Here is a 24914-nt window from a genome sequence, read left to right as displayed (position 1 = left end):
ATATCTGATTGGTTTAACATTAGAAAAAATAGTTGTAACTAATATTTTGTCTATTATTCTACTTCTACATGAAGAGACAAGGAAATTCCGCTATATACGTGCCCTGGGCACTCTAGTACTTCCAATAATATTATAAAATGGTGAGAGTCCTTGCTATGTTCCATTCAGAACACTGTCACTGTCCTCCCGTTGTTCATCGATTTGCTCGAGTGAGCCCAGTAATGTCTCCATCGTGAAACTTGCTGTTATTATTTTTGGCATATAGAATATGTCATGGGTAGCATACCAGGCTTTGCTATGCAGGTGAGATACTCTCAGTAGCTTGCCGGGCTCTCTGAGAGGGGCAGAGGAATCGAACCCCAGCCTGCTGCATGAAAGGCAAAGGCCCTACCCGCTGTGCTATCGCTCCAGCCCATTCAGAACAAGAAATTTCAGACAATTGGAAAAAAATGATCTGGCCTTTCTCTAACACATTTGAACAGATTATGTTTTGTTATTATATTGCAAATAAAAGTAAAAGCAGAAAGAATGGTGAAATAGGCAATTTCTGGAAAAGAATAAATGAAAGTAGGCCTTCCTTCATTCAAAGTGCTTAATTTGGAAGGACAATATTTTAAAATGATTGAAGCCTTAGAAAAGTCAAAGGAATCAAATATCTTTTCATTAGCAAGTCCAAAGTAATTTTAGAATAATTTCTGAAGTCTCAAAATAGATACAGCCCATAGATACAGGAAGAATCTGTAAAATTGTGCTTAACTATTAGGTTAAGTCACTCTTAGAAACCTTTTCTAGTAATCAAGGGAAGTCCCTATGGTTAGATATTTCAGCTTGGCAAGGCTGCAGGCCCCAAATTCAATTTTTATGTGTTAACATGTGCATAGTCAATGTACTTGAAGTAAGGAAGATTTTCCTAGATAATAAGGTTCAACCTCTTCCGATCAGGTAAGAGGTGCTAAGAATAGGGCTGCAACATCCCTGTTGAAATGCTGCCTGTGGATAACAACTTAGTCTAGCAAAGAATTCTTGCTTGCTTTCCTGACGCTTTCCCTTTGAGTTGGGACATTCTAGTGACCCCCAGAGGTCACTCTGTTTCCATAAGAGATACCTTACATCTCTTACAGCTTCATTTTCTCTGACTTGAACCCCAAAGGACCAAGTCTAATATGGACTATGTGATGTGATTCAATCTGCTACGGGGACATCCACGTTTCTGTCTTTGCGAAAATAAAGTTAATTGAACATAAGAAAATGATCGGGTATGGGGGGAATGAGCAGGAGGGGGACATATTGGGTAACACCTGGCAGTGTTAGGGCATTCAATTCTGCTCAGGAATTATTCCTGGCTTTTCTCAGTGAAACTTATGAGGCACCAGGGACTGAATTGGGATGAACTGTATGCAAAGCAAGTGCTTTTCTCCCTCTATTTTTATCCAACCCTAAGTAAATGATTTTTGAATAATTTTGAGAGAGTATCTGTATTAGAATATCACCTCTTCTATGCATTAGGTTCTTAGCAATTTTTACTTCCTTACATTTGTTACTTTAATAGAAAATCAAACTATATCTAATAAATAGAAAATACAATAAAACATAATTTTATTGATCCCTAGCTATGTCGTGAGGCTTGATTTACATTTCTATTAGCCAATAAAAATGAGGTGGAAGATATAAACTTTGACAAAATTAGAAAATGCTTTCAACATTTCAGAAGTTGCTATGGAAAGAACCTGGCTAAACATTTTGGTGAGAGATGGGGGCATGTGGTACTTCCCCTCTTGGAGAGACCACATCTAACTCTATGATAGGCACAATGTTTGCTAAGTGTTTCTATTGCTCCCAAACAGTGTTTTAGCATCATAGTGCTGGAAGGAGGCAACCAACATAAAATCTCTGAAGACTCATTATTTTTGCCACCTTGCACAAAATTATAATGACAGCCATCATCTCAAAAACACTTTGGAGTCAAATACAGCCATGGGCTTGAAGCCAGAAGGCCACCCTAACTGTAATGGAGAAAAGTAAACTAGAGTCATAAATGATTTCAATGGAAATGATCTGCGGAGTGAGCCGCCCAGGTAAGTAAAGCTCTGGAATGAATGTTTCAGAATCTGCCAGGCTCCCTTTAAATGAGAATTTATGGTTTCACAAACACAGGACACTTTTAAATGGACCCGCATGCAGGGAAGAATAATGAAGAGAAATACTAAAGGTAAGCTGATAAGACAGCAATGCCTCTTACATGATTTCTTTAAAATCCATCACAACTGAATCACTACCATGTTCTATGTTTAATAGGAGGTAGCTCTCTGACACCATAAATCCAGTGACAGTATTTTAGTTATTTACCAAATGATTAAACTGTAGTAATTTATTCTACTTTTACATCATATGCCCCCCAACCAGGATTCTAAAAGATTTTACTGCTTTCCATAAAACATTTTCAATCTAAATAATCAATATTGGTTTAACTATATCCTATTATTTTTTAGATTTATTTCCCTATTTTGCTTGAAATTCTAACCTCCTTACAGTTTATAAAATAGATAAAGTAGCTCATTCTCCCAATCCCTTTCTGAGGTCATTTCTTCTGTGTCCTTTTCTTGGCTGTCTATTCTGAGAAAATTAGATTTGACAGCACTTCTAATAGCGACTTTATTTGGTTGTTCCTTATAGATATTTTTTTAAGGAGAAGAGATCAAATGGGTGTTCCATACTAAAAGCAAAAACTGCAGAACATATGAAAGATCTGGGCCTCTGGATAAATGTGAGAGACAAGATAGAGCTAACAAGTCAGTGCATCTGATAAGAAAATGTTTCTTATCACATATTTCATACCTCTTGGTAGTGGAAGATGGAGGTAATAGAAGAATCAGCAACTGAAATAAGAAAATCCACTGAAAGTTAATATCACAATGTGAACAATCAATTTTACTCAAGTATTTAGGAGTAATAATTCATTTGAAGCAGTGAAAAATCATAAGATTTAAAATATTCATGAACCCAATATAAATAACTCATTAACATGTCAAAGTATGAATATTACTTATTATAAGAACCAGAGAGATAGTCCAATGGGCTGGAGCATATGCTTTGCTTGTGAAACGCCTGACACCGCACAGTCCTCCAAACACTACCAGGAGCAACATCTGAACAAGAGCATTTTTCACCCCACCCCCAACCCCTCCCCCCAAAAATGTATAAATTGTGTTCATTAAACATTTGTTCTCAGAAAAGTCATGTTCCTAGGCAAGTTATGTTTATAGTCAAACCTACTGCCCCTATGAGAAATCACAAATATTTGATTGCATATCTCAATCACATTACTCCCCACAAAATAATGTATATATCATATTACATAGTTTGACATTTTATGTCTTAAGAGAATGCTTGTGGTAGGAGTTTATGAAATAAATTGTAAGAATTACCAAGAACAATTAGGCTTTAGGATGACACCTTAATATTTCATGAGTCACATTTTTGTGTTTCTCTCCCAATTTCTTCTTTTATTTTGTCCCTGTCTCATTTAAAGATATAATGATTTTATTTACTTAAGGATGCATTTGAAAGCCATTATACTAGAAGGACTGATCCTGCAGAAAGTAGCTCAGTATTGTTATGAGACTATCACCTAATTTCTTGAGATTCCAGATTTTAGCTTTTAACAGGAGAAAGCTAAGAGTTATTATTTTCTATGCAAAAGTCTGAACAAGCCTCTAGGCCATTTCAGAGATACATGAGGATGGGACTAGACAGTGTTTGAAGGAACACTGAAATGTTTGAATTAAGGAACTTTTAGTAGAACTCCAAGGCAATCATTTCTAACAGAGTGCTTATTTCTATTGCCATTTAATACATGAAAGGACTAGCCTTTCTTAGGAAGCGAAAAGAATTCTTTTTTTCTTTAATTTTTATTAGTGAAACACCATGAGGTACAGTTGTAGACTTACAAATTTTTGTGCTTGGGTTTCAGTTATACAATGATCGAGTATCCATCCCTCCACCAGTGCCCATTCTCCACCACTACGAATCCCAGTATCCCTCCCACCCCCCCATCCCCTCATCACACCCTGCCTTTGTGGCAGAGCATTCCCTTTTGTTCTCTCTCTCCTTTTGGGTGCTGTGGTTTGCAAAAGAGGCATTGAATGGCAATCATGTTCAATCTATTGTCTACTTTCAGAAGCTAAAAGAATTCTTTCCCTAGTTCTTTAGCCAATGTACCTATTATTCATGCCTAAAGACAGAGTCACATCTTTAAGACAACAGGCTGATCTGGAAAAAAAGCAAGTGAACTGGACAACCAAACCAAAACCTCCTACTTCCTCTTTATAAGAGCTATAAACTCTTTTCACTCAGCATGATACTCTCTATTTCCATCATTTATACATTTATAAGCAAATTTCAGACTTCATTATTTTTCCTAACAGCTGCATACCATAATGTCCAAAAAGGGAGGGAGGAAAGTGGGGGGAGGGGTAAGAGAAGAGAGAGAGAAAAAGGAAGAGGAGAGAGAGAAGTGCATTCCACAGAGGCAAGCAGGGGGATGGAAATTGGATATACACTAGTGGTGGGAAATATATACTGGAGAAGGGATTGGTGTTGAAACATTATATAACTGAAATCAATCACAGGCAACCTTGCAACTCTCTATCTCACTGTGATTCAATATTTTTTTAAGAGTTATAAACTCTGGGAACTGGACAGGTCCTGTGAATAGAGATAATCTAACTAAAGTTAATTCTACTCTGAACCACCTTTTCACTGAAAAACAATCAGGGACAAGTGGGGGACGTGAGATTTTATTTCCCACATTAGAGGCAGTAATATGAGTGGAAAATGACGCACAGCAAAGAGATGCTGATCAGATGCTAGTCAAGGCCAGTTCTCATTAACTCCAAAACATTCTCATTCTTTATTAATGCCTTTCCCCTCCCAGTTATTACATGGAAGATATCATTCAACAAAATATCATTGAGATAAAATACACATTCTTTTCAAAAAACTATTTTAAACTTACATTATAGATTTATTTCCTAGGCATTTATATATCTTTTCTTCAAAATCAATAAAATCATGTGTAAAACAAGTGAGAGCATTTAGCATGGTCATTGGAGTCAATGACTTTATCACGCAAGCCAATATCCAGCTTGCTGGATTAATGCCTGTAAACTACACACAACAGTTCTTAAATAAATGGAAAGTTTTTAAAAAATATTGACCGAAACCAAATACAATACTCGTGTTGTAAAAAGCAAAATAAAAAATTTGAGAAAACCTTTACATAGTAAATAAATCTTTCTTGGTTGAATTGAATTGAGCTGAAAAGTAAGACAGTGTCGTCCAAATAGACATATGATTAGAATTAATTTAATTTAATTTAATTTTTTGTTTGTTTGTTTGGGGGCCATCTCAGCATCCAGGGTTTACTCTTAGATCTGTGTTCCTGGGTCACTCTTGGAAGAACTTGGTGGACCGTATCCTGTTGCCACATGACCATATACAAATCAAGTGCTTTAAACTCTATACTATCTCTCTGGCCCCTGGAACTGATTTTAAGACTGAGATCAAGACCAAGAGGCTTCTTGGTCTTCTCTTCTGATCTCTGTAACTGATAATATTAACCTGACTCACTCCTCATAAATGGCAGCAACTCATAAAATAATTGGTTTCTTATCCCAAACTAAGAGCAAACATTAAACTAAGACCTTTTTATGTTTTGTCCAGCAACAATTATAGCATTAAAAATGTCCTTCACTTAGCACCATACTCCAAATTAAGCAAATGAGAATCTAACCTAATCAGTTCCTCCACAGGAAACAGAATGTAACTCTTCAAGCTGAAATCCCCACCAGGAAGACACTAGAGTTTTCCAATATTTTGCACAACTGATCAATTAAGTTTTCTATCATTTGCACCAGAGAACTGTACCCTCAACTCCATATTCTGAACATGGAAAATTCACACACATAAATAAATACACACATACACAGGTGGTGCTTCCTTAGTTTCCAATAATCTCTTAAGCAGAACACTGCAGAACTCAAGCTTTTTTTTCCCTCAGACACTTACAATCTCATTTTATGAGTAAGAAGCAACAAAAGAAATTTAGTGCCTGTGCCTTTATCTAATCCATATTTACTGCACAGATGTCAGGGATGATCAGATGGAAGAATAAAGGGCTATATATCTACTCACTGTTGAGGAAAGAGGCAGGATTTGAGTCTGGATTTTCTATGTATAAATACTTGAAATACAAATGCAATAATGCTAGCACAAAAATTACCTGGTTGCCCTTTTCAATAAACAGCAAGCCTGTTAGTCAATTTATTCTAAAAGCTTATCTTAAAGGGGAGAGGGAGCCTATAAAAGCAACAATTGGGATAGAGTGATAGGGCAGTGGGTAGGGTGTTTGCTTTTCAGACAATCAACACAGGTTCCATCCCCAGCATGGGATATGGTTCCCTGAGCCCACCAGAAATTATTCCTGAATGCAGAACCAGGAGTAAGCCCTAAATACTGCTCGGTGTGGCCCCCAAACAAAACAAAAACAAATAAAACAACAACAGCAATTATTTTATAGCTCTGTTGCCTCTTTTTTCCAAGATTTATAAAATTGCATATATTATGTCCCAAATTCTGTGCCTCAGACCTGCTTGAGGAGATAGTCCTCAGGATTAGAGCAAATTACCTTGCAAGTGGAGTAATTTGTAATCACGGTTCAATTCACATCACTACATGGTCCCTCCATCCTCTGACATTACTTGCAAGCCACATCCCATCTCACCACTGACACGTACAAAAAGACAAAAATGGTAGTTGGTACATAATCATTCTTCTTAGGGAAAACATGTTAGTCCATTCACATTGAGAAAAAAAGTATCCTCTGTGTAAATACAGGATACTAGTTTTTCTTTTGATTTAGCTACTAGAAGTAGATACACATAACTCAGTATACCAAAGATGTATGAGAATCCTTTCCAGGATTTTCGGGTGCTAAAGCATTATTGGATGGTGTTTATTTGGTCTGCATGCATTTGGTCATATCTTTACCTATCTATTCTAGCCTCACCCAACTTCAGTTTTCTCACTTCCCCTGCACTAGTCTAATCTTTATCCTAAAGGGAAGCTTTTCCTTATTTCTCCTTGCTTTAGCCAGCAGACACAGTGATCCAGGCAGACCCTGAAGGAATTTTATCTCCTCACCAACTTCACACTAGAAGTGCATGACTACTGTCCCCAGCCCCTAGTTTTCTACCTTTAGCTGATGCATTTAGAATGTTGATTTATTCCCGGCAGAGAGAAGTTTCAATTCATATAGGAACCCAGAAAATTCTCTGCAATTTGACTATAACTGGAGAGTATCTATAATGTTAAGCAAAATAAGACACAGGGAAGAGGACAGATTCCAGGTAATCTTACTCATATTTTTATACAAAAACAAAACAAAGGGACAGGTTATCAATTGGATTACAAAATTAAGATTATCAAGGTGGCCAGAAAGAGAGATGGAGTGCATGTCTTGCATGCAGAAGCCCCAGGTTTTGACCTCTGGCATTGCAGAGTTCTAAGAGCATGGCCATGAACAGCCCTTTAGCCCAAAGCTGGGGGTAGCCCCTAGGCACCACTTGAATGTGTCACATAAAATAATATAAAGCTGAAATTTCAAAACAGTGGGGAGAAGGAAAGAGGGAGAAGAAAGAGAAGACCAGAAATGCCATAAAACCAGTGGTGGAAGGTCTTGGGTACTTTGGCAGTTCTGAGGTACAGTATATAAGTATATCAAATTCAAAACTCCAGGACCAGACAGATAGTACAGAGGCAGAATACTTGTCTTACATGCGGCCAACCCAGGTTTGATCCTGGGCATCCCAAGTGGCATTCCCTGAGTTCTGCCAGGAATAATCCCTGAGCGCAGAACAAGGAGTAAGCCCCAAACACTGCCCAAACAAACAAAACTCACATGGTATTATAACCATGATACCTAAACTATAATGATAACAAAATAAGTTAAAAATTAGAAGAACCCAGCAAAGAGCAACAGAAAGTCACTACAACTGAGGCTATTGAAGATTATGACAAACAGAAGCTTTGAGGGTTTTCAAAACAATGTGCCTACAGTGGCCCTTGAGTATCCTGAGCTTGCAGAGTTTATTCAGTTTTCAGGTAACGAAAGAAAAATATTTGCTGGTTTCTCTTGGATGTTGGCATCCGAAAGCAACTTAAGGTTCATAGATTCTCAAATTAACCTAAATACCTGGAGAATTTCCAGAACAATATTGTGCACTAAACAGTTTGGCTGCCTTGTGAAATGATTATCTATAGTAAATGGACTTTTCATTTATTTTATCATTCAAATTTTCACATCTGAATGATTACCGAAAATGTCGTGCATGCCAGCCAGAATCAGGTCATTAAATTTCAGTTTCAGTAAGATGGTAACAAAATCCCATATTGATCTAAACATATTTTTATTGGAAAATATTTCATGTTGAGGGTTTGCTTTCTTATTGTTAACTTGGTTAAATGTTTCCTGTTGGTTTGTACCTTGTATGTTATAAGGGGATACAGATACAGCTCAGGATCCAAGGCATGCCAAGGAACTCAATACAACCATGTGACCCCCCTTCTCCTGCACTGACCAGTATGGTTCTGATGGTCATATGCTTTGTTGGGTCCAAGCAACAGCACATTTTAAGGCAAACCATTAAACTTTATATCCAGGTTGTTCAAGTATTGCTGTGAGTAGTTCATCCCCAAGATCCCCAAATACTGCTGGAATGGCCTCCCAAATAATTTCTAAGACTTAAAAATTTGACAACAACCTTTTATGTTACTTTAATGACCGAAAATTAAAAACCTGCTTCTAATTTTTTTCAGGTATTTCATCTTTTTTAAAATCAGCTTGAGCTACAGTTATAAAGTATTCACATTTGAGTTTCAGTCATGCAATGATAGAACACCCATCTCACCACCAATGCATATTTTCCACCACCAAATGTTTCCAGTATCCACCTCCATCCCACCCCTCCCCCTGCCTCTATGGCAGACAATTTTCCCCATACTCTCTCTCTACTTTGGGGCATTATGGTTTGCAATACAGATACTGAGAGGCATCACATTTGGTCCTTTATCTACTTTCAGCCCACATCTCCCGTCCAGAACAATCACTCCAACCATCATTGACTTAGTGATCCCTTTTCTATTCCAGCTGCCTTCTGCCCCAGATCATGAGGCAGGTTGTCAACCATGGAGCAGTATTCCTCACCCTTTCTCTACTGTCCTTGGGTGTCAGTCTCACATTATGTTATTTTATATTCCACAAATGAGTGTAGTGATTCTATGTCTGTCCCTATCTCTGTGACTTATTTCACTTAGCAAGATACTCTCCATTATCATTCACTTATAAACAAATTTTATGATTTCATCTTTCCTAACAGCTGCATCTCATTCCACTGTGTAGAAGTACCAAAGTTTCTTTAACCAGTCACCAGGTTTTTTCCAGATTCTGGCTATTGTGAAGAGTGCTGCAATGAACATACATGTGCAGATGTCATTTCTACTGTGCTTTTAAAAATACATAAAAATTTCACATGTTGTTTACATTTCCATCCTGAAAAAACAAATGAAGATGTGCTCTTCCTTAGTGTAATGGTAAGTGCTCTGGACTCTGAACAAAATAAAGGCAATAGTGCCCACAGCAGGCAGAGCACTTGACTTACATATGGACAATCCCAGACATCCTAAATGGTCTCCTAAGTCCTTCCAGGAGGGGTTGGAGAGAGTGGAAGGGGAAGGATCTGGTTATGTCTAAGAAGCTCTCTTTGACTGGGCACAAGATACAGTGTTCACCAGAGACAGTTCTTTCTAATTTTTTTTGTACTTTTACTATTTAACTTAGCTACTCACCCCTAGGGGTAACCCAGCTAAAGACACTAGTTTTAACCTGTGCAGAATAAATATCTAAAAGAAGAAGACTTTGAAGAAAGAAGAACTCACGTATACCAGGATAGGTTAGCCTTCTTGATTGACATAGGTATCTAAATGCTATTCTTTGGGAAGTACATTTAGATGGAACTTTGCCCGCAGATTACTTAAGAAATTTCTGGCATCTACCTGCGAAGGAAGACACTAAGCAGGACTGTGAGGTAACAATGTTGAACCAACATACATGAAACAAAAGCTTTGGCAAACATCATAGGGATTTTTGCAGCTAGGTTGATCCTTCAAAATTCCTCCAAATTTGATAGAGTCCCATCTTTCAGTCAATATATGAAATTACCAAAGGGCAAAGGCATTACATCCCAATAACTTCTTCCTTTCTCCCTTTTGTGTTGGGCTATAGTCAACTGTCCTTTATATTTGCTCTATGCAGTAAGCACACAGGGCTGGAACTCTTCTGCCAGTTTTTCTTAGTTATGACTTTGCTTGATAGATGAGGTGATACATTGACTGGCACTGTAAGTTCATCAAATGGGTTCGGGCTGCATTTCTTGCCCACAGCCAGTCACATTTCTTCATCTGTCTCTATTTCTCGCATCCCTGCTCTCTTCCTGGACATACCTGCAGTTGGGTATTAAATGTGAATTCAAAATGGGAGTAAATGGTCTGACTTTAGATTTAGGTCTATCATATTGTTTCCACCAGCTTTTACAGGAAAGATTTGGATTTAGCGTTTTAGTTTGTTTTGGTCTTTCTGCTTTCTTAGCTTTTAATATTCTCATCCACGTTCGAGTCCTCCCCCCACCCCACCGAGTGCCCAGCAAGCTACCAAGAGTATCTTGCCTGCATGGTAAAGCCTGGCATGCTACCCGTGATGTATTCAATATGCCAAAAACAGTAACAACAACTCTCACAATTTGTTAGGAGATGTTACTGGTGCCTGCTCGAGCAAATTGATGAACAATGGAAGGACAGTGACTGACTGACAGTGAATATCCTCAAATATTTCTGTATGTTTCATTAATTAAATTGCCCCATTACCAAAGGATTAAATATGCTTGGAAACAATTATACTAAAATCATATTACTATATGGAAACTTATTATTCCAAGTATTTTATACCACAGCCTTAAAGAAATCCTCATTAAGATTAGATTATACACACCACCTTAATTAAAACACATTAGTATAGACACCTTATTATTAGTTAGAATTATAGACACCTAAATCACAATACAAAAATATTCATGGTTATCCACACTGGTCACAATGGTAAAGCAATGCAAAAGTCCACCAAACTTTCTTATTAACGAGGCTAGCCCTGAAGACACCAACAGTATTGTAGTGTTAGACAACCTCTCTGACAAGGAATTCAGAAGGGAGCTACTTAGGATGCTTAGGGAACTAAAAGAAACAATGGAAAGAAATGCCAATGAAAGACAAGAGGATTTGAAGGCAGAAATGAGGAAAATGCAATCAGAAATGTCGGACCTGAAAAACCTGGTCGGCGAACTGAAAATCTCAGTGGAAGGCCTCAGCAGCAGAGTAACAGCGGCTGAGAACAGAATCAGTGAGCTCGAAGATGAAGTTCAGAGATTCGCCAGAAAAGAGCAGAAAACGGAAAAGAGACTCACAGTTCAGGAACAGATGGCAAGAGAAGATCGTGATGAAGCCAAGAGGGATAACATAAGAATTATTGGAGTCCCAGAGGGACAGGAAGGAAACCTTGATGAAGAAGAAACTGTCAAAGACATCATTGCTACAACGTTCCCAGAGCTGAAGAAAACTTGTGACCACATTCAGGAGGCCCGAAGGGTACCAGCTAGAAGAAATCCAAATAAAAATACCCCAAGACACATCCTGATCAAAATGACCAAAACTTTAGACAGAGACAAAATTCTGAAAGCAGCAAGATCGAAGAAAGAAATCTCTTACAAAGGAGCGTCCTTAAAATTTACAGCTGATTTTTCTGATGAAACGCTCATGGCCGAAAACATTGGTGGGACGTAGTGAAAAAACTCAATGAAATAAATGCCTCTCCAAAAATACTTTACCAGCGAGACTCTCATTCATAATAGAAGGAACAACACACAGTTTCACAGACAAACAACAGCTCAGGAACTTCATAGACTCAAGACCATGGTTACAAGTACAACTAAATGGGCTACTTTAAGGCAAGACAGGCCCCTCAAATACACCTAATTTCAACAGAACAATGGGACAAAATCCCGTAACAATAATCTCTCTCAATGTCAATAGGCTAAATGCACCAATTAAAAGACACAGAGTGGCAGGATGGATTAGAAAATTGAACCCAACACTCTGCTGCCTGCAAGAAACACATCTCAATAGTCAAAGCAAACACAGACTCAGAGTCAAAGGCTGGAAAACAATCCTTCAGGCAAACAACTCCCATAAAAAAGCTGGAGTAGCCATCCTAATAACAGACCACATCGATTTCAGAGTGAGGAAGGTCATAAGAGACAGTGAAGGCCATTACTTATTGATCAGAGGATCTGTACAACAGGAAGAACTTACAATAATAAATGTATATGCACCTAATGAGAGACCAGCAAAGTACTTAAAACAACTACTCATAGATTTGGAAAAAGACATCAATAGCAACACAATGCTAGTGGGAGACTTCAACACCGCTTTGTCACCTCTTGATAGATCAACCAGACTCAAGCTGAGCAAGGACATACTCCATCTGAGGGAAACAATGGAAGAAAGGGACTTAGTAGATATATACAGGACACTTCATCCTCAGAAAGCTGAGTACACATTCTTCTCAAGCATACAAGGAACATTCTCCAAGATAGACCACATGCTGAGCAACAAAACATACCTCTATAAAATTAAGAAGATAGAGATTGTATCAACAATCTTCTCAGACCACAATGCGCTGAAATTAGAAGTAAATCACACACAAAAACAGAAAACTAAATCAAACACCTGGAAATTAAACAGTGCGCTATTGAAAAATGAGTGGTTTAGAAAGAAAATCAAAGAGGAAATCAAAAGATTCCTAGAAACAAACGAAAATGAGGACACTAATTACCAAAACTTATGGGACACAGCAAAAGCTGTCTCAAGAGGAAAGTTTATAGCTCTACAAGCATTCCTCAGAAAGGAGGAGAGAGCACACATAAATAAACAACCTCACAGCTTAAGATCCTGGAGAAGGACCAACAAAAGGACCACAACCCGCACAGGAGGAAGGAAATAATAAAACTCAGAGCAGAGATTAATGAGATGGAAACCCAAAAAACAATCCGAAAGATCAATGAAACCAAGAGCTGGTTCTTTGAGAAAATTAACAAGATCGATAAACCTCTAGCAAAACACAAAAAAAGGGAGAGAGAAAACCCTAATAAACCAAATCAGAAATGAAAAGGGGGTCATTACAACAGAAACTACAGAAATTCATAGGATCCTCAGGGAATACTTTGAGAAGCTTTATGCCACGGAACATCAAAACCTCGAGGTAATGGATAAATTCCTAGACCCCTACAGACTCCCAAGGCTGAACCAAGAAGACCTGGAATACCTGAACAGACCTATCACTACCAAGGAAATTGAAATGGTAATAAAAAGTCTCCCCAAGCACAAAAGCCCTGGCCCGGATGGATTCACTAGTGAATTCTTCCAAATCTTTAAAGACTTACTAGCAATCCTCTTTAAGCTTTTCCATGAAATTGAAATATCAAAAACACTTCCGAACAGTTTCTATGAAGCAAATATCACACTGATACCAAAAGCAGACAGAGACACCACAAAGAAAGAGAATTACAGGCCGATATCCCTGATGAACACAGATGCAAAGATCCTCAACAAACTACTAGCAAATAGAATCCAACTAATCATCAAAATGATCATACACCATGACCAAGTAGGATTCATCCCAGGGATGCAAGGATGGTTTAACATCCAGAAATCAATCAACATAATCCATAATATCAACAAAAGAAAGGATAAAAACCATATGATCATATCAATAGATGCAGAGAAAGCATTTGATAAGATCCAGCACCCCTTTATGATGAAAACCCTAGCCAAAATGGGTATAGAGGGGACTTTCCTCAACATAGTTAAAGACATCTACCACAAGCCTACAGCAAGCATCAACCTCAATGGGGAAAAACTGAAAGCCTTCCCTCTAAGATCAGGGACGAGACAGGGATGCCCACTCTCTCCACTGCTGTTCAATATAGTACTGGAAGTACTTGCAATAGCGATTAGGCAAGAAAAAGATATTAAGGGCATTCAGGTAGGAAAGGAAGAATTCAAGCTCTCACTATTCGCAGATGATATGATACTATACTTAGAGAACTCAATAACCTCCACCAAAAAACTCCTAGAAACAATAGACTTGTATAGTAAAGTTGCAGGCTATAAAATCAATACCCAAAAGTTCATGGCTTTCCTATACGCAAACAGTGAGAGAGGAAAGCTACATGAAAAAAACAATCCTGTTCACAATTGTGCCCCAGAAAATCAAGTACCTTGGAATCAGCTTAACAAAGGAAGTAAAGGGCTTGTACAAAGAAAACTACAAAACGCTACTTCAGGAAATAAAAGAGGACACGAGGAAATGGAAAGATATCCCCTGCTCATGGGTCGGGAGACTTAACATTGCCAAGATGGCAATACTACCGAAAGCATTGTATAAATTCAATGCAATCCCTATAAGGATACCCATGACATTCTTCAATGAAATGGAGCAAACACTCCTGAAATTTCTATGGAACAATAAGCCCCCCACGAATAGCTAAAGCAATTCTTGGGAAAAAGAATGTGGGAGGAATCAACCTCCCTAACATCAAACTTTACTACAAAGCAGTAATAATCAAAACAGCATAGTACTGGAACAAAGGCAGAACTGCAGACCAATGGAACAGGGTTGAATACACCGACATCTCCCCGCAATCATATGATCATCTAATCTTTGATAAAGGTGCAAGAAATGTGAAGTGGAATAAGGAAAGCCCCTTTAACAAATTGTGCTGGCATCACTGGATGGCTACATGCAAAAAAATGGGCTCAGAACTCTGCCTAACACCATGTACAAAAGTAAGATCAAAATGGATTAAAGACCTCAACATCAGACCAGAAAACATAAGGTACATAGAAGACAAAGTTGGCAAAACCCTCCATGACATTGAGGCTAATGTTATTTTCAAAGACGCCACGCCACTGGCCGAGCAAGTGAAAACAGAGATAGATAAATTGGACTATCTTAAATTAAGAAGCTTCTGCACCTCCAAAGAAACAGTGACCAAAATACAAAGACAGTCTACAGAATGGGAAAGAATATTCACCGAATACACATCTGACAAGGGGTTGATATCCAGGATATACAAAGTACTGGTTGAACTCCACAAGAAGAAAATGTCCAACCCCATCAAAAAATGGGGCAATGAAATGAACAGAAACTTTCTCAAAGAAGAAATTCGAATGGCAAAAAAGCACATGAGAAAATGCTCTACATCATTAATCATCAGGGAGATGCAGATCAAAACCACAATGAGATACCATCTCACGCGTCAGAGGCTGGTCCACATTCAAAAGAACAAAAGCAACCGATGCTGGTGCGAATGTGGCTGGTGGGAATGCTGACTGGTTAAGTCCTTTTGGAAAACAATATGGACGTTTCTCAAAAAATTAGCCCTTTTGGAAAACAATATGGACGTTTCTCAAAAAATTAGAAATTGAGCTCCCATTTGACCCAGCAATACCACTCCTGGGAATATATCCCAGAGAGGCAAAAATGTATAGTCGAAGTGACATCTGCACTTGTCTGTTCATTGCAGCACTCTTTACAATAGCCAGAAACTGGAGGAAACCTGAGAGCCCAAGAACAGATGACTGGTTAAAGAAACTTTGGTACATCTATACAATGGAGTACTATGTAGCTCTTAGAAAAGATGAAGTCATGAAATTTACATACAAGTGGTACAATATGGTAAGTTATCATGCTAAGCGAAATGAGTCAGAAAGAGAGGGATAGACATAGAAAGATTGCATTCATTTGGGGGATATAAAATAACAAAATATGAGATTAGTACCCAAGAATAGCTGAGATCAACACCAGGAGGATTACTCCATAGCTTAGAGGCCAGCTGGGTATTCTAGGGGAAAGGGCAGCTCAGATAGAGAAGGGAGCACCAAATAAAGGGTGTTTGGAGGATCCTCCCAGGAGGGGAGATGCATGTTGAAAGTAGACTATGGACTGGACATGTTTGCCACTCAATGCCTCTTTTGCTGACCACGACACCCAAAAAGAGAGAGAGAATGGGGGGAATGCCCTGCCACAGTGGCAGGGTGGGATGGGGGGGTGGGGGGAAGGGATATTATCCATGGTGGCGGAAAATGGGCACTGATGGAGGGGTGGGTATTTGATCAGTGTATAAACAAAACCCAAGCACAAAAATTTGTAAATCTACAACTGTACCTCATGGTGTTTCACTAATAAAAAAAATAAAATAAAATAAATATTCGTGGTTATCAATTATTGACTAATTTTTATAATGTAAGATAATTCGTGAAAAATTTTTTAAAAATTGTTTTAAATTATGATATGTTTCTCAAGAAAACTGTTCTCTTTTTGATATGAGTATAACAGAATGATAGAGCTTGTTCCTGATCCCAGAGATGACGAGATGAAAGCTAAGATCAAATCTTGGGCGTTTAACTCCTCAGCCTTACTTCTGTCTCCTACACCACACTACTTTCAAAAACAGCAGTGTGTTAGTCAGCCTTGTTAAGTAGAAAGTTGAATCTATACACTAACTGAATCTTTATAACAACCTCATCACATCATTTACTGACTGCTTTACTCACATGGAATATGAACATTGAAAACTGACTAAAATCAATGAGCTGAAATACCCGTGCAAGAATTCAGTCCTAGCTCTTACTCCTGCCGAAGCTTATATGCCATCCACTCTGTCTAATGGTCTCTTTGTTTGGTGGAAACCTAATTCAAAAAAGTTACATAGGAATATTTGTAATGTCTACAGTAAAGTTACAGATACTGTGTATATGAATTGCTGTGTACACATATTAACATAAAACACTATGGACACCACTCTTTCAGTAATAAGCCAGAATATAGTAGTCTGATCCTTCTTCATTTAGGGGATGTTAAGAAGGATAAGCCTGGATCCCTAGATCGACTCCACTTCTTGAATAAGCTGGGTTTCATTGGGAAGAGCTACTAGGAAACACATCAATATCCTTGACAATATTGTGGAAGATGAAAGATGACAGGATCAAACTAAGACAATGTTTGTAGTACATGTAACACCACCATTACTAGAGTTGTTGGGGCCCAAATACAGCTTTTCAGAATAGTTACAAATACAAAAACATCAGCACCAGTACCTGATGAGACACCCAGGAGAATTCATATTTATATAGACTAGCCTTTCCATATTCACCAAAATGAGCCTCAAAGATGACTTCTAAGTGTAGTTATAGTGGCCCTTTAGCCAAACTGAATGGAAAATTAGTCATAGTTGATCTAAAAGCTGAGATGTTAGCAAAGCTTAGTTTTGATATGCTGTTTGAAAGATGCTAGACACAGAGACCATATCATGTATGAAAGCGTTTATGGAAATGCCTAGGGTAAGAAAATCTAAAAGACCAAAAGTACATTCAAAGTTAACCAGCACTTGGTCAGGAGATAAGCAGCAATCACTAATAGGCACAGATTCTGTTTAGAGGGTCAAAATGTTCTAAAATTAGGTTACAATGATAAGTGCAGGACTTTTAAAATAGTCCTGAAGATGATACTGCATATTTAAAATTGGTGCATTTATGAACATTATTGCAGGATAATGTTGATGGGTCTCATTCTCCTAAAGAGCCTTGAATATAATCTCAGGGCTAGGATGAAGGAGACGTTACTGGGGCCTGCTCAAGGCAATCGACGAATAACAGGATGATTTGTGATTTGTGATTTGTGAACGGTGTTCAAAAAAAGAGAACTTGTCACATATTAATAAATTGTTCAGAAAGGACTCTAGTAGAAAAAGATTAATTAAAACATTAGGATAATATAGACATAATTTGTTTATATAACATAGCATAGAATATTAAAATATATAAATTATATAACTCAATCTGACATTTTACCCAAAACATCAATTAAAATTAAAATCTAGATCTTAAATCCAGAGCACTTCTTCTAATTTAAATAGGTTTCCCCATATCCAATCTTTAGTTAAGGAAACTTGAGAGGAGAATCTTAAGTCACAAAAGGAAATCAATACCACAGTTGACCAAGGCCAAGTTCAATAATACTGCCCGTATCTGAGTGCAGTGAGGGAAAACAGCATTCATTAGTCATAGAATAACTACATTGCCTCCTGTTTATTGCAGAAATTCCTCTAAGGAATACAACCATTTCCCACCTATTATTTCCTATTGATCTTAACCTCCTGCCAAGAGGCAAATCAGGAAGAGAAGTTATAACCAAAGAGAACAGAGAAAGCAATCGACAGGGGAGCATTGCACAGCACTGTGATTAGATGGTGGTCATTCAGAGCTTTAACCTTGTAGCTTGTTTTTCTATATATTCACCTGTCTGACTCTGTGATGATCCTGTCAGAGTTGCAGTTCCATTTGCTCACCCAAGATTTGTGTTGAAAGACTTTGAAAAGAGATTACTAAACTAAGAAAACTGTCCTCATTCTCAACATCAGAGTCATCACCATCATTGTATTATTATTGTTTTCATAATGATGGCTAGCATATATACAAAACATAACAATCCCACCTCACAGTTCTTTACAATGTATGACCATCATAACCAATATTTACTGTCATCATCTAGAAGCACTCCTTTTGTAATCAAGATTCTCAGATTACCTAGAGAGAAAAAATAAGCAGAACTAGATTTTGATAAAACCCATAAAGATACCTATCACATGCAGCAGTTAGGATGTTCCAAGCTATGTTTAAGTGCTTTCCATATAATAATTCACACAATTTTTTAAATATTTTTTAATTAGTGAATCACTGTGAGGTACAGTTACAGACTTAACAAACTTTCATGCTTGCACCTCAGCCATACAATGATTGAGTACCTATCCCTCCACCAGTGCCCACCCTCTACCACCAATAGCCCCAACATCCCTCCCACCACCCCAACCCACCCCATCCCTTCCACCCCACCCTGTCTCTGTGGCAGGACATTCCCTTTTGCGCTCTCTCTCTCTCTCTCTCTCTCTCTCTCTCTCTCTCTCTCTCTCTCTCTCTCTCTCTCCTTTTGGGTGTTGTGGCTTGTAATAGAGGCACCAAATGGCTATCATGTTCAGTTTATAGTCCACTTTCAGCCCACATCTCCCATCCTGAGCGGGCCCTCGTAGCACACTTGACTACTTGGTGGTCCCTTCTCCGTATGAGCTGCCTTTTCCCTCAGCATGTGAGGCCAGCTTCTAAGCTGTGGAGTAATCCTCCTAGTACTTAGCTCTACAATTCTTGGGTTAATTCACACAATTCTTAGAAATACTCTATGGAGAGGTTTTAAAATTATTGATTTCATTTGACAAATGAGAAACTGAGGCCTTAAGAAGTCCAGAAAGCTTACAAGGCCACATAGCCATGAGAGTCTGGAAGAGAAGTTGAACCAACTTGAATTCTTTTAAAATGCTTACTAATAACCATCATGCAAACTGACTTCATAGGACAGGAACCCTTTTTCAAAGGAGAACCTTCTGACCTAGATTTCTTTTTATCATCGACCCCATGAAGTCAAGTACAGTAGTGGCAGGGATTCTAGAAACCATCATTTCCAAAGTTAACGTACTTTGTATTCTGAAAATAACACGTATCATTCGCTTGGATTTTTCTACTCTCGTGATATTTATAGAGATTTGAGATGCAAAATTACTTGAATACTATGTATAAGAACTGCACAGTTTTAGGTGCCAAAAGCCCTATGTTCATCCATTTATTTATTAAATATTGGATGTTTAATATATTCCTGAGTTAGTACGAGGCACTAAATATAAGGAATGATACTGGCAAGTTCTCTGATCTTTCAGTGTTTTATTCTGGTACAGTTTCTCAAACTTAGCTAACACTATGAACATTCTGAGGCAGCTGAGAATTTGTTATGGAGAGTTGTCTAACTCACTGTAGGGTGCTTTGCCTGGCTTTAATTATGACAGCTGAAAATGTCTCTATATATTGTTAAATGTTCCATGGGGAGTCCAACAGGGACCTCCCCAAAATGATGTCATCCAGCATAAATTAATTTTGGAAATATTTTAAATCAGGAGATAAAAAAATATCACAGAATGAACAGTGTTCTGAAGAATAATCAAAAGGCAATACTTTAGGAATGACTGTTAACTACTTCAGGTTGATTATTCAGGATAACCTCTTTTAGAGGCAGCTAAATTGAGATTTGGATATCAAGAATAAAGGTCATGTAAGATAGTGCTAAAAAGGAGGGTGACTCTAGAAAAAAAGACAAAAAAGTTAAAAAATTCTTATTCCAGGGAGGAAGAAGGTCAAATTGTATTGGGCAGAAAATAAGAGTGAGCAATTTAGGTAAACTCATGAAAGAAAAAATAGAAGCTCGGTGTATTCCATGAAAAGAGCAACATGATATGGTTTATTTTCTACTGGGCAGAATTAAGGGAAATGAAATTAAAATTAAGAAAACTGGACAGTTGTGATAATGCTATTAGTATTCCAATAGGAAAATAATTATAGTCTGGATGAAGATGAACACGTGAGGATGAATGAGTATGAACTTCTTGAGTGAATAAACCAATAAATGAATGCTCAAATAATTACATAGTTGATAAAATTCACTGATCATAAAGAAAGAGAAATACTGATGATTCTTATCTGCCTTCTCCCCACCCCCCTTAGAGTATGATTTATGTCTATGGCAATTGTTGAAGAGGTTGAGAATAGAATGGAGGGAAGAGAAGGAGCTCAGAGCTTCCATTTTTGACTGTGTTCAATTTAAAATGTCTCTTAGACATTCATGAGACAAGATCATGTACACAATTCCAGAGGAATGTCAGGATTAGTGAGGGGATATAAACTTAATCATTAACGGCTTTTGGTAATAGGGCTGAGTTAATGCAGCTTTAGAGACCCAATTAAACATGAAAATAAGGGGCCAGAAAGATAATTTAATGGGTTGATCACATTCTTTGCATGCAGGAAGTCAGAGTTTGATCCTTGACACCACAATACCCTTTGAACACAGAGCCAATAATAGCTTCAGAGCAATGCCAGATATACACCACCCCCAAAAAAGAGAGAAAATAAAAAGGTACCCAGAAGAGAATAGCAGGACTGCTTAACATTTAGAATTGAAACCTAGGGGCAGAAGGAAAGCACAATCAACTAAGCCCATACTTTGCATTCAGGAGACCTGAGTTTGATCCCTGACACCTCATGTTTCTATGAGTACCAGCAGAGCCATCCTCCAAGCACAGAGCTGGGAGGAGTGCTGAGCACGAACAGATGTGGGAAGGGGAGAACTGGCTCTGAATAGTGAGAAAGAATGGCAAAGAGGCTAAAATAAAAACAGGATAAGATCACAAGCAAAGAACCAAACAAGTGTTCATAGGAAGTTACAAAATTTAGGAAGCTAAATAAAGAAGAATGCACACAGATATTTCGCCCTCAGTGCTGAAACAATTCTCAGATCTATAAATCCTTCATTTGAGAATAGAAATGAGGTTAGTCCTAGAGTGTGCTTGTTATCATACAGTGATTGTGTCAATCAGTTCAATATTATGGTTCTCTAACCTTAATATAAATCAGAGGAGCACTTAACATGTAACAGCATTATGCTAAGTGCTTTTTAATCAACAGTCACTCTTAGTCTTCTCAACTAACCAATAAGAAATTTATGAAATGTTGGATAAACACAGGTAGAGTGTTTGCCACAAACTCAGACCTGTTCTAAGCACTTTAAATAAATTAATAAAGGCCCTCCGTTGATCGTCGATTTTGCTCGAGCGGGCCCAGTAACGTCTCCATTGGAGACTTTGTTGTTACTGTGTTTGGCATATAGAATGCATCACGGGTAGCTTGCCAGGCTTTGCTGTGCGGGCGAGATACTCTCGGTAGCTTGCCGGGCTCTCCGAGAGGGGCGGAGGAATCGAACTCAGGTCGGCCATGTTGGCCGCTTGTAAGGCAAACGTCCTACCGCTGTGCTATCACTCCAGCCCTAAATAAATTAATTCATATAATAATCACAACAGCACTTTGAGATAAGAACTTTCAGATTGTTATCCTCATTTTCAAGGATAACTGAAGAACTGATATTTTGAGTACCTTGACCATGGTCACACCTGTAGTAGGAGACAGGACCAGGGTTGAACCCTGAAATCAGATTTGATTCTGTGCAGTTTACTGCTAAAGAATGTTGCTTCTGTTTAGCACTCTGAAATAGACATTTCTCAAATTCTGTTAGGATTGTGCTCAAAGCAGTTTTACAAAAGAGGAAATTAAACCTCAAAAGGACTATGTTGTTTTACCAATTTCACTTAGAGATTGAGTGGCAGGTCTATGTTTTGAATTTAGGTTCCTCAAATGCCAGTTTTTCCTTTTAAATATTAAGCAAGTGTTATAATCTGCAAGACACAGAAAGAGAAGCCAAAATACAAGTGTAAAGTCAGTTGATGATCATCCTAATCAGAATTAATGGCAAGGGTCACAGAGCACAAATCAAAGCTTTAGCTAAAAAATAAACAAACAATAAACAATGTGGATTTAATTTTAAAGCAAATCAATTCCTTTTTTTCTGTGAATATATTCCAGCAGAGTACTAACTTTTTGATCCCCAGACATATATCCCACCCTCCTCTACAAAAATTGTTGCTCCTTGGAGCTTAGGATAGCTATCCACCATTCTTAAAATCTCACCTTGTTCTTACAAAGAACCATTCTCAATTTCTTAAAGCCATCCCTTCTTGAGAAAATCAGTTTCATAACAAAATATCTTTCAGGTTATTTCTTAGAAAGTAGAATTTATTCACTATCTTCTAAGTAAACTATGAATACAGAGTTAATGAATGGCTCAAATTAGAGAATGACTACAAAGCAAATATTCTGTTCCTGGAATATGTTGATTGCTCAATGAATGACGGTTGTTGTATTATTAATCTCATTGCCACCATTATCATTTTTGCTTTCATTATTACTAATAAAGGAGAAAACAAAATACATACACTGCAAAGCTCCCAATATAAGCCTAATTACTAGAAATAATCCATTAAAGAAAAGGAGAGTCATCTCTCTTCACAAGATGGATAAACAAGAGTTTAGAGTAGATGGTCAAAATATATATTTTCAAATTAGCATTTCTTTGTCTATGTTAATTTTCAAACGGGTCAGTTTCACATGTTAAAATCAATTGAGCAAAAAATAATTTACTTCAAACAACAGTTTAAGAACTTTATTTGATTTATTTTAACTGTATTATTCTAAAATATCTAGTTACTATTTTAATTGCAATAGGTTGCTGCAGAAACTTAAAAATTACAGGCAAAATAATTGATAAATAAAATACTTCTATAAATTTCACATGAATAATGTACCATATGTGCATAAAATAATATTTATAATTTATTTATTTTGTATTAGTAAATGATTCATTGAGCATACTTTATCATTATTAAACTATTATTTTAATCATTTGGGGGCATATGAACAGTTTCTATCAAGTGTGTGTCTCTATTTCTCCTTCTCCTTCTCTGTACACTCATATACTTAAAAGCATGTTAATGCATTTATTTCTTAGGTTTTATTTTTCTTGCAGGGATTAGTGTGCTTTGTTTAAACAATAACTGTTTGTATGTGTATATAACTCCTTAAATTTCCTAGATGGTGGTAAGCATCTGATGCAGAATAAAAAGTAGCAAAGTTCCTAAAATCCCATATGGACATTTATTTCTTTTACTACCCAATAACTTTTCCCATTCTTGGTTCATGAACTTTAAACTTGGTATCACTCCTGTTTCCAGATGGGAAGCACAACACCTTACCCAGTTAATCATCAAAAGGAGTTGCTTTAGGAATACTATATATATCATATAACAAACAATTTAGGACATAATAGTCCCCTTTCTGAATAATCCCCTTTAAATAGTCATTTATAAAGTTAGGATCAACAATGGACTAGTATGACAATAATTGATAATATGACAAGTGATAATTCTGGACAAGAACTGAGTGTTGAAAGTAGGTAACATGATAACATTTCTGCATCTGTATTGCAAACCATAATGTCTAAAGACACACACACACACACACACACACACACACACACACATATATATATATATATATATATATATAGAGAGAGAGAGAGAGAGAGAGAGAGAAAGAGAAAGTGCCTGCCATAGTTAGTGGTGGGGAGGTGTGAGAAGGAAACCCGGGACATTGGTGGTGGAAAATGGAGAAGGGAAGGGTGTTATAGCTTTATATGACTGAAACTCAATCATGAACAATTTTATAACTGTGCATCTCACTGTGATTCAATTTTTAAAAAGTCAGTCAATGAAAACAAGTAGTCATTTCCCAATCAGAGCACATCTCAGGACTTGTGCAGTTCTTACATTTCTTTTAGAACTGAGACCACCATATGATGGATCCTGCAAATGAAATTAATACCAGGAGCTAGTTTTGAAGAGATCTGATGATAATCCCAAGAAGTGTTGTTAATTCCTGAGCCCCTTAGATAAATATATAAGCAAGTTTGAAATCTTGCCTCCTCAATTATATAAGCAAATACTTTCCCATTTTTGATTTAGCTCATTTGGACCAAGTTTTGTTTATGTGCAATAGAAATAAATTTAACAGTTACAAGCACAAATCATAGAAACCAAAATCATTTTTTTTTTGTTCCAAAGCCTCCCTTATGTCCCCTTTGCTTGAAAAATTCCTTTTCAGTATAAACTAAATGGACAAAGAGAGCCAGCATACTCGGACTTAGG

The sequence above is a fragment of the Sorex fumeus genome, unplaced genomic scaffold (assembly GCF_029834395.1).
Source record: "Sorex fumeus unplaced genomic scaffold, SorFum_2.1 ptg000007l, whole genome shotgun sequence".
Taxonomy (NCBI): domain Eukaryota; kingdom Metazoa; phylum Chordata; class Mammalia; order Eulipotyphla; family Soricidae; genus Sorex; species Sorex fumeus.
The sequence above is the reverse complement of the archived record's forward strand: the minus strand, read 5'-3'. Positions refer to the sequence as shown.